The sequence below is a fragment of the Anomalospiza imberbis genome, chromosome 2 (assembly GCF_031753505.1).
Source record: "Anomalospiza imberbis isolate Cuckoo-Finch-1a 21T00152 chromosome 2, ASM3175350v1, whole genome shotgun sequence".
Lineage (NCBI taxonomy): Eukaryota > Metazoa > Chordata > Aves > Passeriformes > Viduidae > Anomalospiza > Anomalospiza imberbis.
In genome coordinates this window covers 53,119,686-53,135,556 of record NC_089682.1, presented here as the reverse complement: position 1 = coordinate 53,135,556, position 15,871 = coordinate 53,119,686, and the positions used below count along the sequence as shown (strand labels likewise).

At 41.6% G+C, this 15,871-nt stretch overlaps 1 protein-coding gene across 13 annotated transcripts in view; it reads left to right on the top strand.

Moving 5' to 3' along the window:
* ZBTB20 (zinc finger and BTB domain containing 20) overlaps positions 1-15,871 on the top strand; it is a 482,085-nt gene that overhangs the window by 435,475 nt on the left and 30,739 nt on the right. For 2 of the 13 annotated variants that reach the window (XR_010996228.1, XR_010996231.1), the window contains one exon: positions 6,652-6,733. The exons of 9 other annotated variants lie outside the window; for them this stretch is intronic. The gene's annotated coding sequence lies outside the window, so the exon portion shown is untranslated. Of the gene's footprint in view, positions 1-6,651; positions 6,734-12,029; positions 12,043-15,871 lie in introns of those variants that run through there. 2 more of the 13 variants (XR_010996227.1, XM_068181108.1) reach the window with 2 other exon arrangements.

The following is a 15,871-nucleotide window of genomic DNA, read 5'->3' as shown; positions in this document are numbered from 1 at the left end:
CATGGAATTCTACCTTTAATTAATGTAAACAGTATCTCATAGTTCCCACAAGCAACACGCCATGAAAAAACAGTATTTAATTACTTCTATCACTTACCATTTTGTATCATGTTTCATTTTCATGAAAGGGTACTTCTGACTTGTGATTGAGATAATCTTTCAGCATAAGAACCACAAGCTTGGTGGCCAGACATTGACGCATCAAGTGCTGTAGCACTGTGACCAGGAGGGACAAGGGTATGGCAGAACTAGTGCCAATGGTGTAAATATTGATTAAATTGTTATGTGCTGAGATTACACAGTCCCTGCACCTCGGTGAAAATACATTGTCTGTTTGAAAACCTGGTTACTGAAACAGGGAGATCTATTCTTTGAGGACATTCAGTACTTTCTACAATTCACCAGCATCCATGGGACTAAAAGGTTTCAGGGTTTATGCTAAAGTATTTGCAAGGACAGCATTTAATGAAACCAAAGCAAAGTGTAGGGGAGGAGGAAGAAACTCAGCTCATTTTCTTCGTATGCTTTCATTGTTTTTGTTCTTCCTGAAAAATAATGTCCTTTCAGATTTCATTTGACATCTCCATGATGTTGAACAGATTCGGAGAAATCACCAATATTTTGACAGGGTTCCTTGGCAATGAAATGTTCATGAAGCTCATCTGTCATGAGCTAATCTGGCTCATCTAGCCAAAGCAGTAGCTTAGGCGGATATATTACTATAACAATTTAATTTCTACACATTTTCTTCGTCTCTGGTGATTGCAGTGATGGCAATTCATATTTCAGTTTCAGAAACACTGGTATTAATTGCAGCACAACTATACCTTTAGTTTTGTGAGAATCTTGTTTAAGGCGGCAAGGCAGTGTTACGTTGTCCGAGGGCCACCTTCTCGTTAACAAGACAATATTCTGATTGCACTGGCCATCCCGAGTGTTTGTGGCTTCAAAACCTGAACCTCTTACTTGTTCCCCTCCCATGAACCTTTTGAGTTTCATGCCATAATGATGGTGCCTTGTAACCTACAGCATCAGCACATAAATGCCTGAGGCTGTTTATACCCTCAAACTGCTTCTATTAATACTAAGTATCTGTAGAAAAGTAGCACTCAAGATTCAACAACTCGCAGTATACAAGCACTACCCACAAATCAGTCTGTTCCCAGGAAAGGTTATGTAGGTGCAGTTCTACTGAGCATAGATGATTTACTCCATATTCCTCACCAACATCCACAAAATTAGGACCTTATCTGTTTGCCTCAGTCACTCCTCACTTTAATGAACTGCTTTGAAAATTACACAGTTTCACTCAGCATTCAGATACAACTGTGAAGGCTCCATAGTAGGAATACATAGAATTCCCTGTTTTATACCCAGCAATGTTTTGCCAGAATAAGATAAATTTTAGAATAATGATCTGGATATAACTCTACATGCATATATAAATATATAGTTACTTATATGTATATATCTATGTATGTGTACAATACTGTTTCTTCATGTTACTATATGTGAAAAGTGATACTGCTGTGGTTCAGTCTGGCATCACAGATTTTTGTATTCATTTAAACCATTAGCTGAATGTTACCTTAGGGCTTTTGGTGACCTGCTCCTGCTCTGATTAGGCCTACCAACAACTTACATTTAGTTTCCTCTTCTAACTAGAAGTTATCTTCATTTCAAATCAGGTGTGCAAAGTCCAAACAGTTGCTTAACACTGCCAAGCATGGTTTTATCCTGCTCCGCCCCCTGTAAGGAGCAGCCAAGAGAGCAGCGCACGTTCTGCTTGGGCACCTGCCATACCTGCAGGTGTGGGATTTACACACCCAAGACACTGAGCATGATGAGATCTTCATTAGTGGAAAATAGGCAGCACTCAGAGTTTGATCTTAAATGAGAGAGAAGGTTCTGGGCTGAGGCCTTCTACCACTGCCCCAGGTAGGAGAGGATTTGGCATGGGAAGTGGAAAGGAAAGTCAAAAGGAGAAGAGTCATCCTTTTCAACCTGAACTCTTAGGCACAGTTAGCTGTTACACTGAGAGTACTGCTTGCAAATAGAAAGAAAAATCAGAAGAATCAACAGAACAAAAGTGAGACCTCGAAAATGCCTATTCCAAGTGCCAAAATCAAACTTAAGAACTGCAGCTTAAGAGCAGTGAAATTCTATAGTATCAGATAAAAAGCCCTGAAAGAAGGGGAAAAGAAACAGATGCAGACAAGTAATAGAGAGCCTGTAAGAGAAAAAGTGGGAACATAATGTAGACTTTCCTACAATGTAGACTTTCCTGCTATTCTGGATTTCAGTAAGTACCTCTGGGACTTCAGGGAGAGATATTTTTCCTCAAGTGCTATTGCAAACATGTCCCTGTGGGAAATTGGCCTTTTCCAGGCTAGAGCAGTCCAGCCTCTTTAAACAGTCTTTCTGTAAATGTCTAATTCATTAACAAATTAATTTGTGATTTTAAGCCATACTGATAGTGGACATACAGCGTTCCCAGTAAAACACAGAAATTAGTCATTTCCTCTTGGAAATGAAGCCCTGACTACGGTGGAAAATCCATGCTTATGGCCTTCTCTTAACATGTCCCATGTTGCTAAATTTTTGTCAGTTTTTTGGCACAAGTTCTGGCCTCTGCTGGAACAGTGGCTTTTATATCTCAGTCTGTCTTGATCTCTAAGACATTGGGGCTGGATATGTACCTATAGATAGCCAATGGCCTAACCTTGTTCATACAATGCAAATGCCATAGTCAGTCCTAGTCAGACAATGTACTTTCTCCTTATAAACAGTAAAATATATCTGGAATAACCCACTTTATGCAGAAAGTTGATTCTTGAATCATGTTTGTTGATGGCTAACACTGCTGTTTTCATCTTCTCCTTGTTGTGGCTTTAAGAATTTAATCCAAAATGCTACTCCCAGAGAGAAAAAGTGACAAAAATAATTTAATTTAGCCTGGACAGACCATTCTGAAAATATATAATGACTGTGAAAGCATCAATTAAAACTCAACCCACCTGGCTCAAGAGAGCTGTACAAAATGTGCATTAAGATCAGACATGCTAACTTCTGAGGCACTAGCAAGTTACTTTCCATTGCCTCATGATAGACAGCACTGTTCCAGTACAGTAAATAAGAGTAATCAGAAATAAGCTCACAAGAAGCTCATCTTTTAATTTTTTCTTTACTAGGGATCAGAGGAAAGGCAGAAGGAAGCATTCTGACAATATCAGGGAAAAGACTGTTACAAGAATAAAATAAATAGCAATTAACTAAAAACTTGAGTCTGCTGGATTGGGAATCACTAAAAAAAAGTAAGAAAAGAGTGTGGTACCAGGTCTCAAGCAAAGAGAAGGAGCTATTTTTCTGATTGTCCCTTGCTGGTCAAACATAGGAGTGCTCCTAACAAGCAGGGAATCCTGAATTTGTTTGATGGTGTCTCTAAGCAGAGAGAAGTACATCCAGGAGGAGAGACAGAAATACCCTCCAGGAAACTAATCTAGAAAAAGCCAGTTTCAAGACCAAGCAACAGCAGTAAGTTGATGTTTATAATATTTAAGTCATCTGTAAAGGAAATATGATGGTGTGTTGTGTAAAGAGCAGAGTCAGGCCAGTGCTTGCTTCTGTGTGTTTTAGGTAATACAATATGACAAACCACATCAGATCAATGGTGCTGATTAATGAACAGCCATGGAAAGGTAGCTAACAAGAGATGAAAGGGTCAAGACACAAATTTCAGGAGGGAGAAGGAGGATCAATGCCTCAGAATACAGAGTTATGGTCCAGGAGCCCATTGATCATCAGCATTATTGTGTAAAGCACCACATTTTGTCCTGACTTTATGCCCATTGCAACTGCACTGAAGTCAGTATAAAAGTGACCTAAAGTGTACATCTTAAATCATAATCTGTAGTACATCACTACTCTCATAAAATGGACCTTCCTTAATAAAAACACTGATACAATTAATGTTCCTCACACCCTCTAAATTACCAGATAAAACTTGGAAAGAGCAAGGTGGAATAAAAGTGAGCATATATAAAATGCCCAAGTTACTATCATTAGTGGGAATATTTAAGTAATAAAGTCTGCATTTCTGGAATGCATTCATGCAGAACATTCATCCTCCAAAATCTTAATTAAGCACAGAGTACCCCATGGAACAGAAATATAATGCTTTCCTTTTCTGGATACAAGAGCTCAGGTAGACAGAGGAGAAGTTACTTAACCCAATGTCACACATCCAATTCCTCTGTTGTCCTGCTTGTCTCTCTTTTTGCCGAATCTTCTTATGGTTGAAGATCCTTTTCCTCTAATTTTCCCAAAGTTAAATTACGGTTTTACAAAATTTAGGGTATTTCATTCTCTGTTGCAATACTAGTATCTTAAGAAGTACCATCAGCTTTGTTGATTTAATGTACTTAAAAAGTGCCTCACAGCTGCTGAGGATTTCAGAGCTTTAAGAGATATCTTCCCAGGCCATAGCAAAAAACATAGAGAAAAATGAAGATATTTTAAGTATTGCCTTTCACAGAGATTTTTGAGCCCAGATTTTGTAGAAGGCTTCCAACAGCCCATCTCTAACAACTTGTCTGCCTGACCCTTGATGAGAAACCAGATTGAGTGCTAGGCGGTGCTACAAGAGAGAGCCACTTGGATTGGGATCCCAGAGATTGGAAGAGCAATAATGACACAAAAACAGAGGTGACAAAATATGCAGGATTAGTACATGCAGTTCTTAGGCTTCTCTTGTGTGAAATTAGGAATGAAGTGAGCAGGAGTTCTGCTGAAGTAAAGACTAAAGACCTGATCCTGTGATTTTTCTGCTTCTAGTACAAGTTAAAAATGCACGTTATCTGAAGTACTAGGCAGTCTCTAAGGCACGTGGGATTTGTGCTTTAAAAAGGTGAGCAATAGCCAGATAAAAGACAGACTGATGTGTGCAAAGTGGATGTAGAAAGCAAGGTCAGCTTTAACAGAACAGGTGGGGCGTATATGGAGGTGGGAAGGAGAGCTTGAAAGTAAGCCATGCTGAGTGTTAGCAAGGACTTAAACCTACAGAATCCTTGGGTGTTACTGCACCTTTGAAATTCAATCCTTGGTTCTGGTCAAAAGTGTCACTATTTTATGTAATTCTTTCGAACTAACCTGATGCATGTTGTTCCTCTCCCAAGCCCTGGTGAAACTCAGAGGTTCAGGCTAAGTTGTGGATTTTGTGTGTATGTGTTTGAATTTACTTAATTTGCAATTCAAAGCAGACTCCAAAAGGGGAGAACCTAAAAAAAACTGAAATCAAAGAAAATGTTTGCTTGAGCCCTTGTAAAATGTAGCTGCCAGGTTTCATGTAGCCTGTTGAAATCAGAATTTAGTATATATCCCAGTCACTAAGAAAGATCAGCATTACAAAATATGTGAATTGAACATAAAACTGAATGTATATTTTGTGAAGTACATTATTACAGTGTCATCTAAAATCCCTCATTGTGTCTGTTGGGGCTCATGGGAGTGTTCCTGCTGCACGAACAGTAGGGGTTTTTTGTGTTGCATTTTCAGACAAATTCTAACTTGCATGGTGACATTAGCTACCTGTGAAATAACAATTACATCTCTTACCATTTTTCATTCACCTTCTTGATTTCTTTGATAAAACAAATATATGCTTTTCTGGTCTGCTCAGAGTAGGCAAGATCATTTTTTCATGGAGGTGGCACCAGTAGCTTTACTGTGGACAGGACTGAGTATGCTGGTGTCCCAAGAGTTCTTTGCATAAGTGAAGTGATCAAAATTTAATTCTGTCCCTGGATGTCAACTTCAGACTTCCCAACATACCCACAGTGAGCTACCAAAGGATAATAAGAAGCTAGCAAAGGAGTTCTCTTATTCTAGAGAGGGATTCAAGCCCCCCAAAAATGTAAATACTACCAAAAACTTAGATCTGGATGGTGAAATCACCATCTAATAAATACTGGAGCGGAGGCTTTTTTGTGGATCCCTTCCCATCTCAGTCCATTGGTTCCAACTATCTCTTTAGCTCAGAAGATTTCAGAGATAAAACTGTTGCTGAGCGGAATCTTTCCTGCAAGGCTGGCAATAAGTTACTTCCCTGGTGTCACTGCAGTAGACTAGGTGGCTGATGAGAGAAAAGTGGGGTTTCTGCTTTGATATGAGCCATGTTTTTTGTGATGTAAAGACAGCAAAAGACACGAAGGAGGATTCTTTCCTTCCTTTTCCTGCCTTTCAGTCCTGAGGAAATGTTTGTTTCTGCTTGGAACAGGAGTGGCCTTGCCATTCTGATGAGATGCACTTGAGTGCCAAGTCTGTGCTACCTCTCCATCAGTGCTCCATGCTCAGGCCATTGGAGTGAACAACTTCCCAGAAGGAATCCTGTGACAGCCCTTTGGTGGCAAATCCTCCCTCTCCTCCTTCCTTCACAAGATTAGGATGCATGGGCAGACTGGGGTAACTGGGGACTGACTCTGTGGTTGTTTGCAGCCAGGGCTGGAGGATTGAAGCAGGAATTCAGCACTACCAGGCTGCTGCAAGCTGTACTCACAGCACAGAATGCCAGTTAAAGTTGTAGCAAGTTTTCTTGCTCTCAGTAAATAATTATTATTTCCCTCTGACCTTTCCTTTTGATTCTTCCTGGTACAGACACAGCCTCTCTCTGTTCCCTGCCCCAATGAACGTCTGCACTAGGTCCAAGGCTTGGAGTAATTTACCTGAAGAGTGATACTGAAACATGGGGTTAGAACTAGAAGATATTAATCATAGAAATTAGAAGGTATTGAATAGTAATAGGCATATAAAATAATGGATATTGCTTAGGGCCACATCCTTAGGTTACATGAGAATATACCGTATCCTGGCCTATGGGAAAGGAAGAGACTACGTGCAGAGCAGCAAGGAGAGACCTGATAAGGAGGAAGAATGTATATGAAAAACAGGATACAGGGTGTAAAGACAACTGAAAAATGGGGCTCCTTATGTTATGGAAACAGATGGATCCTGACCCCTGGCTTGGACCGTGGCCAAGGAATCAATGGGCATGTGCAAAGCAGTGGGGTCGAAAAGTCAGCCTGAAGAAGACCATTCTTACTTCCTCCCTTTTATGACCCCCGAAGCCTGGGACGACCACCAGAGACAGCTGCGCAGGCGCAGAGGACCGACAAGCTGATTAGCATACAGAGCAGAGAGGGAGGGGAGCCAGGAAATGACCCATGGGGAAACTTAATGCATATGTAACACTCCAGGGGATAAAAGAACACGTGTGTAAGCAAGGGGCACGCATGTATTTGGGGAAATGTCCCACATGCGTCCGGCCGAATAAACGTGCCTACTTTAAAACTCACTCTGTCTTTGAGTTTTAGAGTCTGGCTCCGCATGTCAATTGGTGACCACGAAGGGACTTCTCTGCCAGCCGTGGGACCGACTCGGGGGCGGACTTCCTAAGGCGCGCCCCAGGATTTCTCTGGAGGAACTCCGCTTCTCGTGTCGCTTACTGCGGGGGCAGAGAACGACCTCCTAACCAGCGGAGAAACTGTATGTATCTTTTAAAAAATGGGGGGCCCCATAGTGACCACTGGTAAGCCGCTCAGAGACGTCTGATCGCACAGAGCATGGTCTTGGTTTGGTTTGGACTTGCAAGTAACCGGTAGCTGAAAGGGCAGCTATCGGTAAGGGCCACTGACCGACGGAAAGGCAGCGGGGGAGGATTCACTGAATCCTTGGTGTATGGTTGCTGTCTGGGTGTGTGGTGTGTGTGTGTGAGTTTTGTCCGTCTAGGTGCATGTGAGTTTTGTCTGCTATGTGTGTATGGGTTTTGCACTGTCCAGGTGTGTGAGTTCTGTCTATTTATGCGTGTGAATTTTGCACTGATGTGTGTGTGAGTTTTGTTGCTGTCTGGGCGTATGTGTGAGTTTTAAAGGTTTTGTGTGAAGTAACTCGTGTTTGGGGAACTGTGGCATATTTCTGATGCTTGTGTCAAAAGTTATAATTGTGGCAACTTTGTGTGGACTCTTTGAACTCCTTGCGTTGTTTTTGGATATTGCATTTTGTTTGAAGCACTATTGGTGCTGTTTGTTTTGATGCTTTTGCTGTGAGTATTAGGTTTGCTTAATGCTGTTTAAGGTTTTGTTGTGAGTATTTTGTGTAAAGTATTTCGTTGTGAGGCCTGCTCTGATAAATGTTGTTCTCAGCTACTGCTATTCGTTTGATGTTTTTGCTGTGAGTATTGTTTTTGGGGTTTGTTTAGTGTACTTTACTAGCCGTGGCAGGACAGCTGGAGGGGATCCTTTTCCCCCAGTGGTTTTGGATTTGAACCTTAGGACCCTCTGTTTTGACAAGGGCAATATCTAGAGTGGGAGCTGGTTGAGTGCAGGACCTGCAGGGAGTGGTGGTATTGCCTGTCATGTATGAGACACAGTTACTGTGCTCAGTATAAGCTGCAGAGTCAGGAGAATCCAGAGCTAGAAATTTTAAAGGGTGTTTTGTTTTTTTAGGATCTATTTAATTCCAGAGATCTGGAGCTAGGAGAAAGGGATTAGGAAAAGACTGTGCAAGAGTGTGAGAAAGATCTGGATAAAAGCCGTAAGATAAGAAAATAATGGGATTGGGAGAGAGCAGAGAAATTCCCAAGGCAAGCCCTCTGGGCTGCATTTTAGCTAACTGGAAGAAGATTGCAGGCTCAGGGGGTGTCGAGTCCAAACGCACCCTGGTAAAATATTGTAGCCAGTGGTGGCCTTTGTATCGTCTGGAAAACGGAGCCAGATGGCCCCTGACTGGGAGCCTAGATTATGATACCTTATTGGAACTAATGCTATTTCTTAGACGTGAGGGTAAGTGGACTGAAGTTTCATATGCAGATATGTTTTTCTCTCTCCGAAATCACCCTGAATGGCAGAGGGATTGTGGGATCAGGGCCCCTTCTGACCCCCTGGTATTAGCCCTAGAAAGGGAAGGCAAAGCTAATAGGAAGCAGCCGAAACAATGTTGTAGCACCTGCTCAATAAACCAGTGTTGCACACATCGTGATAAGGTCTATCAAGCAGAAACACAAAAGTAGGAGTTGTTGGATTTATTTGTGTCACCCCCTGAGGAGCAAAGGGGACTAAGGAGAGGAACAGGTTCAGCCCCCTTGGAGGAGAGACAGGCTGGACCGTCTGCTCCCCCACCCACCTCTGAGTTACAGACTATATCGTATCCACCATTGCCTGAGAGTGATAGTGACGAGAGTGCAGGCAGTCCCATAGCATCTCGGACTAGAAAACAAACAAAGGAAATCATACAAGCCCCTTTAAGGGAAGCAATAGGACCTGAGAAGGAAAGGGTGTTGATAAAAGTCCCCTTCTCTACAATTGATTTAGAAGGTTGGGAAAGAGTTGCCAAAAACTATAGAAGTGACCCAATAGGAACAGCTAAAAGGTTAAGATATATGATTAAGCAGCATAACCCAGACTGGTCAGATATTCAGTTATTGTTGGATGCATTGACAAGACACAGAAAGACAGCTAGTTTTAAAAGCAGCAGGGAGACTTAGCAGAAGACTTTTGCAAAGCAAAAGAAGAGGATGTTAAGGACTTCTTTCCCCTCCAAGACCCAAAATGGGACCCAAATGATGAGGGGCAAATAAAAAAGATACGTCACTACCAAGAATGGATAGCAAAGGGGGTGGAGCGGGCCATCCCCAAGACTATAAATTGGTCAGCTTTATATGCAATTAAACAGAACCCCTCTGAAAGTCCTTCTGGGTTTTTGGATCGCTTGAGAGACACAATGCGTCGTTATACATCATTAGATCCTGAATCAGAGATAGGGATACAGCAGCTAGCAAATTTATTTTTAGGGCAATCTAGTCAAGATATCAGGAGAAAACTTCAGAGACTCCAGAGGGGAGAGGAAAGGAGGTTGGAGGTCTTGCTAGGAGAGGCATGGAGGGTTTTCAGCAATCGAGAAGAAGGATATAGGCAAGGAATGAGAAAATTAATGGCTGTAGTAAAAGAAGAAAATAAAGGAGGGCAGAGACAAAGACCACCTAGGCAAGGACCACCCCGGTTGGGTAAAAATCAGTGTGCAAATTGCAAAAGACTTGGACACTGGAAAAATGAGTGCCCTGAACGAAAGGGAAATGGGAAAGGGAACCGGGGAAGGGATGTGGTGGTTGCTCACACAGAAAGTAATTGAAGGGGACCGGGGGACCTTACCCCAGGAGATCCGCTGGTTATAAAAATGAAACTGGGGGAGGAAGGGAAAGAGGTGGAATTCATGGTGGATACAGGAGCAACATTTTCAGTTTTAAACAAAGCTCTGGTGCCAGTAGGGAATGATTATGTCAGGGTCAGGGGAGCAACTGGCCAACCTGAGATAGCATAGAGAAATTGAAAAACACGTGGCTGGAACTCAGAGCAGAGGGCTAGATGGACCAGTGCAAGACATACAGCCTGGGGATTATGTGTATGTCAAGTCTCTTACAGAAAAGACCTTGGAGCCGCAGTGGGAAGGACCGTTCCAAGTGCTTCTCACCACTTTCACTGCGATTAAGATCCAAGAGCAGAACACCTGGATTCACCACTCTCGAGTAAAGAAAGCTCCTGAGGCCCCTTGGAAAGTAACATCGGGTGATAATGAACTGAAACTAAAATTCACTCGAACAAAATGAGTATATTGTGGTCGGGGGTGTTTAGCAATTTAGGTTGCAAAAGTCTAATCAGGAGAATTGTTTTCTTAGCAACCCTAATCACGATCCTAGAACTAAAACCCACCTCTAGCCAGAGTAATGCTGAATGGCCTTGGTCCCAAGCCTTTACTTGTTACACTGGATCCATGGGAAAATACTCTGATATAAAAAGTCTGAATCTATCAACTGTAGTAATGCACAGAAACCAAGCATACGAAAGACAAGAGTGGCAGAGACAAAGAATATGATCACTTCAAGGAACCATAGGAGAAGAAATTAGGATAGGGTGTCGGATGATCAATGGAACCGATCATAGGAGAGCAACCCAAATTAGTGTTTTAACAACTCGCAAAGGATTTGGAATCCTGGGAAGCCCCACCAGGAGAAGGCAAAATGTTGCAGTATGTAGATGACATCCTCATAGCCACCCCCACAGAAGAAGGGTGCGTGGCTTGGACGGTAAGCCTTTTAAACTTTTTGGGGCTCCAGGGATATAGGATGTCAAAGAAAAAGGCTCAGGTAGTAAAACAGAAGGTGATCTACCTGGGGTACTCATTTGGAATTGCAAATTGTTACAACGAATAACAATACTAACCTCTTTATCCCAGATACATGGTAAAGCATTGGGAGACACATGTCGTAGAGATTGGAGCTTGTACTAAGTAAAAGAATTTACTATTTTACTGAAAAGGGGGGAATGAAACATGGGGTTAGAACTAGAAGATATTAATCATAGAAATTAGAAGGTATTGAATAGTAATAGGCATATAAAATAATGGATATTGCTTAGGGCCACATCCTTAGGTTACATGAGAATATACCGTATCCTGGCCTATGGGAAAGGAAGAGACTACGTGCAGAGCAGCAAGGAGAGACCTGATAAGGAGGAAGAATGTATATGAAAAACAGGATACAGGGTGTAAAGACAACTGAAAAATGGGGCTCCTTATGTTATGGAAACAGATGGATCCTGACCCCTGGCTTGGACCGTGGCCAAGGAATCAATGGGCATGTGCAAAGCAGTGGGGTAGAAAAGTCAGCCTGAAGAAGACCATTCTTACTTCATCCCTTTTACAACCCCTGAAGCCTGGGACGACCACCAGAGACAGCTGCGCAGGTGCAGAGGACCAACAAGCTGATTAGCATACAGAGCAGAGAGGGTGGGGAGCCAGGAAATGACCCATGGGGAAACTTAATGCATATGTAACACTCCAGGGGATAAAAGAACACGTGTGTAAGCAAGGGGCACGCATGTATTTGGGGAAATGTCCCACATGCGTCCGGCCGAATAAACATACCTACTTTAAAACTCACTCTGTCTTTGAGTTTTAGAGTCTGGCTCCGCATGTCAATACCATTTGGAAACCACTGTAAGTATATTTTATCTCTTATAAAAGACTTCTTGTTCACCAAAAAAAAGACATCTTACAAAACCAAAAACAAACTGCAGCACCTGTGAGCCTTACTGATGAGGGTAAACTAAGTTTTGCTTTTGAAATTTGCAAGGAAATATGTGGGCAAAAAGTATGTTAGTAAAAAACTGTTAAATATTTAAGTCATAGCCTCACAGCATAGTTCAGCAATGGCTGGTTTGATCTGCTTGTATTTTTTACTTTGGCAGGTCCTCCCTACTTACTGCTCTGGTTCGTGCTTTTCTAGTTGGTTCATCCATGTTTGTCTTTGCACTGTTTATCTTCTCTTTTATTCTTATTACTTTTTAATGAGACACCTTTCCTCTCATTGGTGTTTCCGGCAATACAGATGGAATCTACTGCAACTTCTTAAAGGTTTACACTGTTCTTTCTGGGCCCTGAGACATTTATGACTTAAGGTCATTATGATTTGGTAGATTTAGCTGGATTACATAGGTAAAGTTGCCTGAGAGAATTCTGACTTAGCATTATGGTTTTATTATGCTCTGAAATGACCATTTGCCTGATATTTGTATTTTCTCCCCCATAAATATAATAGTTTTGAATTCTTTTGATCAATTCACAGTAATTGTCAGTATTGTGACAGTGTTAGCATAGCTGAGATTCTCTGATGTTACAAGTCAAACAAGCTCTGTAGTCAGGACCCAACTCTCATGAGATTTGTGGTTTAGATGGAATAAATGGACAAATTTTGGGCCATATAAACCCTACCTCAGGCCTGAAAAGGACCCAGCAAATTTCAATCTTACTTTAACTTAATCTCTGAGTTTAATTTAATTATGTTAATCAGTCTCCTGTAAGGGATTTTTGAGTTTATTTTACTTTTCTGTGTTGATTAAATTTTCCAGGCTTTTATTGCACTAGAACATTGGGTCTCTCTTGTCAGTTCTCCGTGCCTCCCATTCTTGCTTTGCAGTGTTCTGCTGGGATTTCTCTTTCATATTACATTTTATGGCGATGTTTTCAGGAGTTTGTGTTTTCCATTGTATGACACAAACTTGCAATCAGAGATTTTAAACAAACTGCCAGTCATGTAGCTGCAACAGCATGAAGATCAATGTGGCTGCAAAATCATCACGGAAGCTGTGTGAATATTCAGGCAGTCAGCCTGTGCAGGACTTTTAACTACTGAAACAACACTTCTGGCAGGAAAACTGTGATGGTTCAGGTGATTTAAAAAGGGAGTTTGTCTTGGGAAGCTTCACCCTCAGCTCTGGCATTCAGTGTGCCCTGAATTTTGGGGTGAGGTCTCTGGGCAGATTTTAATGGGTTTTTGTTGTTCTTTCAGGCCTATTTTTTTATATTCAGTGATTGTACTCATCTCTCTCTCTTTACTTTGTCAGTTTCTAAATATGTATTGTCAATGTCATGTCTGGAAGACACACAACACTGGCAGTGATAAGCACTGATATCAGGAGCTGTGTTAGTCGCACACAGGCAGAGGAAGAATGTGCAGCAGAACACTCAGGGAAAATATTGCTTAAAATCAGACGTGAACTATTTTCACACTCTTATTTTTAGGATTCGAAAAGCTGGAGGTTTTGTTTTTTGTTGTTTTTTTTTTTTTTGTGTGGTTTTTTTTTCCAATTCTATACAGCTTCTATGAATTACTAAGGTTACAATCTAACTGTGCACCAGTGAGTTAAGTGCAGTGCTTGGACACTACAGGCATCTCTGACCTGAGGGCACTTAGTATGAGGTGATGCCATAGCTGTGAAGAGGCGAAATAATGCCTGGAACTTGGGTGGGCAGACTCAGCGAGCAGCAGCACTTACAACAACATCAGCAACCCTGTGGCATGTTCCCTCTGTGCTGCTTAATATGCGACAAACAAAGGTCTGGTTGGTGACCCAGCCCTCCCTGTATTCAGAGGCTGAAAACTGCCTCATTATTGTTCATTATGTAGTATTATTCTCATGCAGTCACATTATCATAGCTTCCCCTGAGAGCCAGGATGCTGCTGTGGGCTCTGCACAGCTACACTGGTTCCTATACCTGAGCTAATTTGTTCAGTGCTAACCTGATGTCTCTGCAGGACAGAGAGCTATTCCCCCTGTAAGGGAAGGTTCAAGCATTAGTTATAGCTGCTGTGTGAAAAGTACAACATATACTGTCTGTTTTTGACAGGGACCTGGTTTGCTGGCCCCACTGTGAGAACGTGTTAACTCATCCAGGGGAAATTCATTCCAAACTCAAGTAATGGTTGCAAGGGAGGTACATGCAAAGAAGTCAACTGTGGAGAGCAAGTGGAGGGTTGGGGGAAAGAAAGTTGTATGCAAGAGTGGCAGCAATAAAGGGGAAGTGTGGCAGGGGTTTTAAACACATTCCAAAGCTCAGAGGTAGTAATTAGTTTCTAGATAGCTTTGAGGTTAGGACATCCAAAATATTACCCATTCTGCCTTCAAATGAAATAGAAATGAGCCAATTCTAGTTTACAGTCAGTGCCCAGATCATTGCAGCCGCTGCATCATTGTGAGTTGGCCACCACTTGAGATCTTGTTCTATGATAGTGCAGTGTTAGGTACAGGGAAAGAAGCAAAGGCCTCAGTGCAGTGAGGATGCTGACAGAAAACAGAAATAAAATTATGGCAGTGATTGTACATTTTGCTTTACACATAAGCTGACAAGCACTGATACACACAGTTCAGTTCAGGAAAGACAGGGGAGGCAGCCTACTGTTAGGTGATGGAGAGCATACAATGAAGAAAGAAGAGAATATATTTTAAGTGGTGTAAATTAACATAACGAAAAATAACACAGTAAATATGAGGGAATGCTAAAAGTGAATGCCAATAAAAGGAAAGTATATGGACATAGGATAGAAAATTTGAAGTGATAGAGTAGGTAGGATGTTTACAAATAAACTGGATAAATCTCTTGTAAATCAGTAGCAAATATAAATTCTGCAGGGACCCTCTAAATTTTGAAAGTCAGGATCTTTTCTGTTCCCAGCTTGTGGGATTCTATGCATCAAGTCCATGTACAAAAGTGCCATGTCTTTGCTGTATTGCCCTTCTGCCATTCTTCACAAGAAGCAAGGATGATGATGGCCCTCTGATAATGTTAAGAATGAGTTCAGTATTGGAAAGGACTTGTAATGCACCAAAGGTATGTGAGAGAAGGAGATTACCAGAGATCAGAACGGAGCCCCTTACTCCAAGAGCACATTCCCAAATCTTTTGCATTCCAAACATGGCATTTATTGCCCTTACTAACAAGTAAGTAGCAAACAGCTCTTTTCCAAGATTAGTATGTAGAGAAGAATGTAGTCTTAAGAACTAAAGCAGCAAGGTAGACTGGCCTTACTACTGAAATAATCACATATGATTGCCAATCAATGAAGTCCAGAGATGGGACATACATAGGAGTAATTGGGAAGGTTCCACAAACAATATTTATTACTTGTTTCATTCTTGCTCCTACCCGTGTTCTTCCAGGGTTTTTGACATTGCTATAACAATTCACAGTTTTCCAAAGTTAGTGTGCCATTTTTACCTTCTGGAACATGGAAATATATTAGAGAGCTTGCTGATGGAAGTGTTCATAGAAGTAGTGTGCAATCAGAAAAAAAATTAGGTTGGAAGGGTCCTCTGGAGGTCTGTAGTCCAATTCCCTGCTCAGAGCAGAGCTGACTTCCAAGTTGGATTAGGTTATTCAGGGCCTTGTTCAATTAAGTTTGGAAAATCTCCAAGGATGGAGATGCCATAACCTGATTGAGTACTTAACAACTCTCCCTGTGAAGACTTACAGCAAAAAGATAGCAATA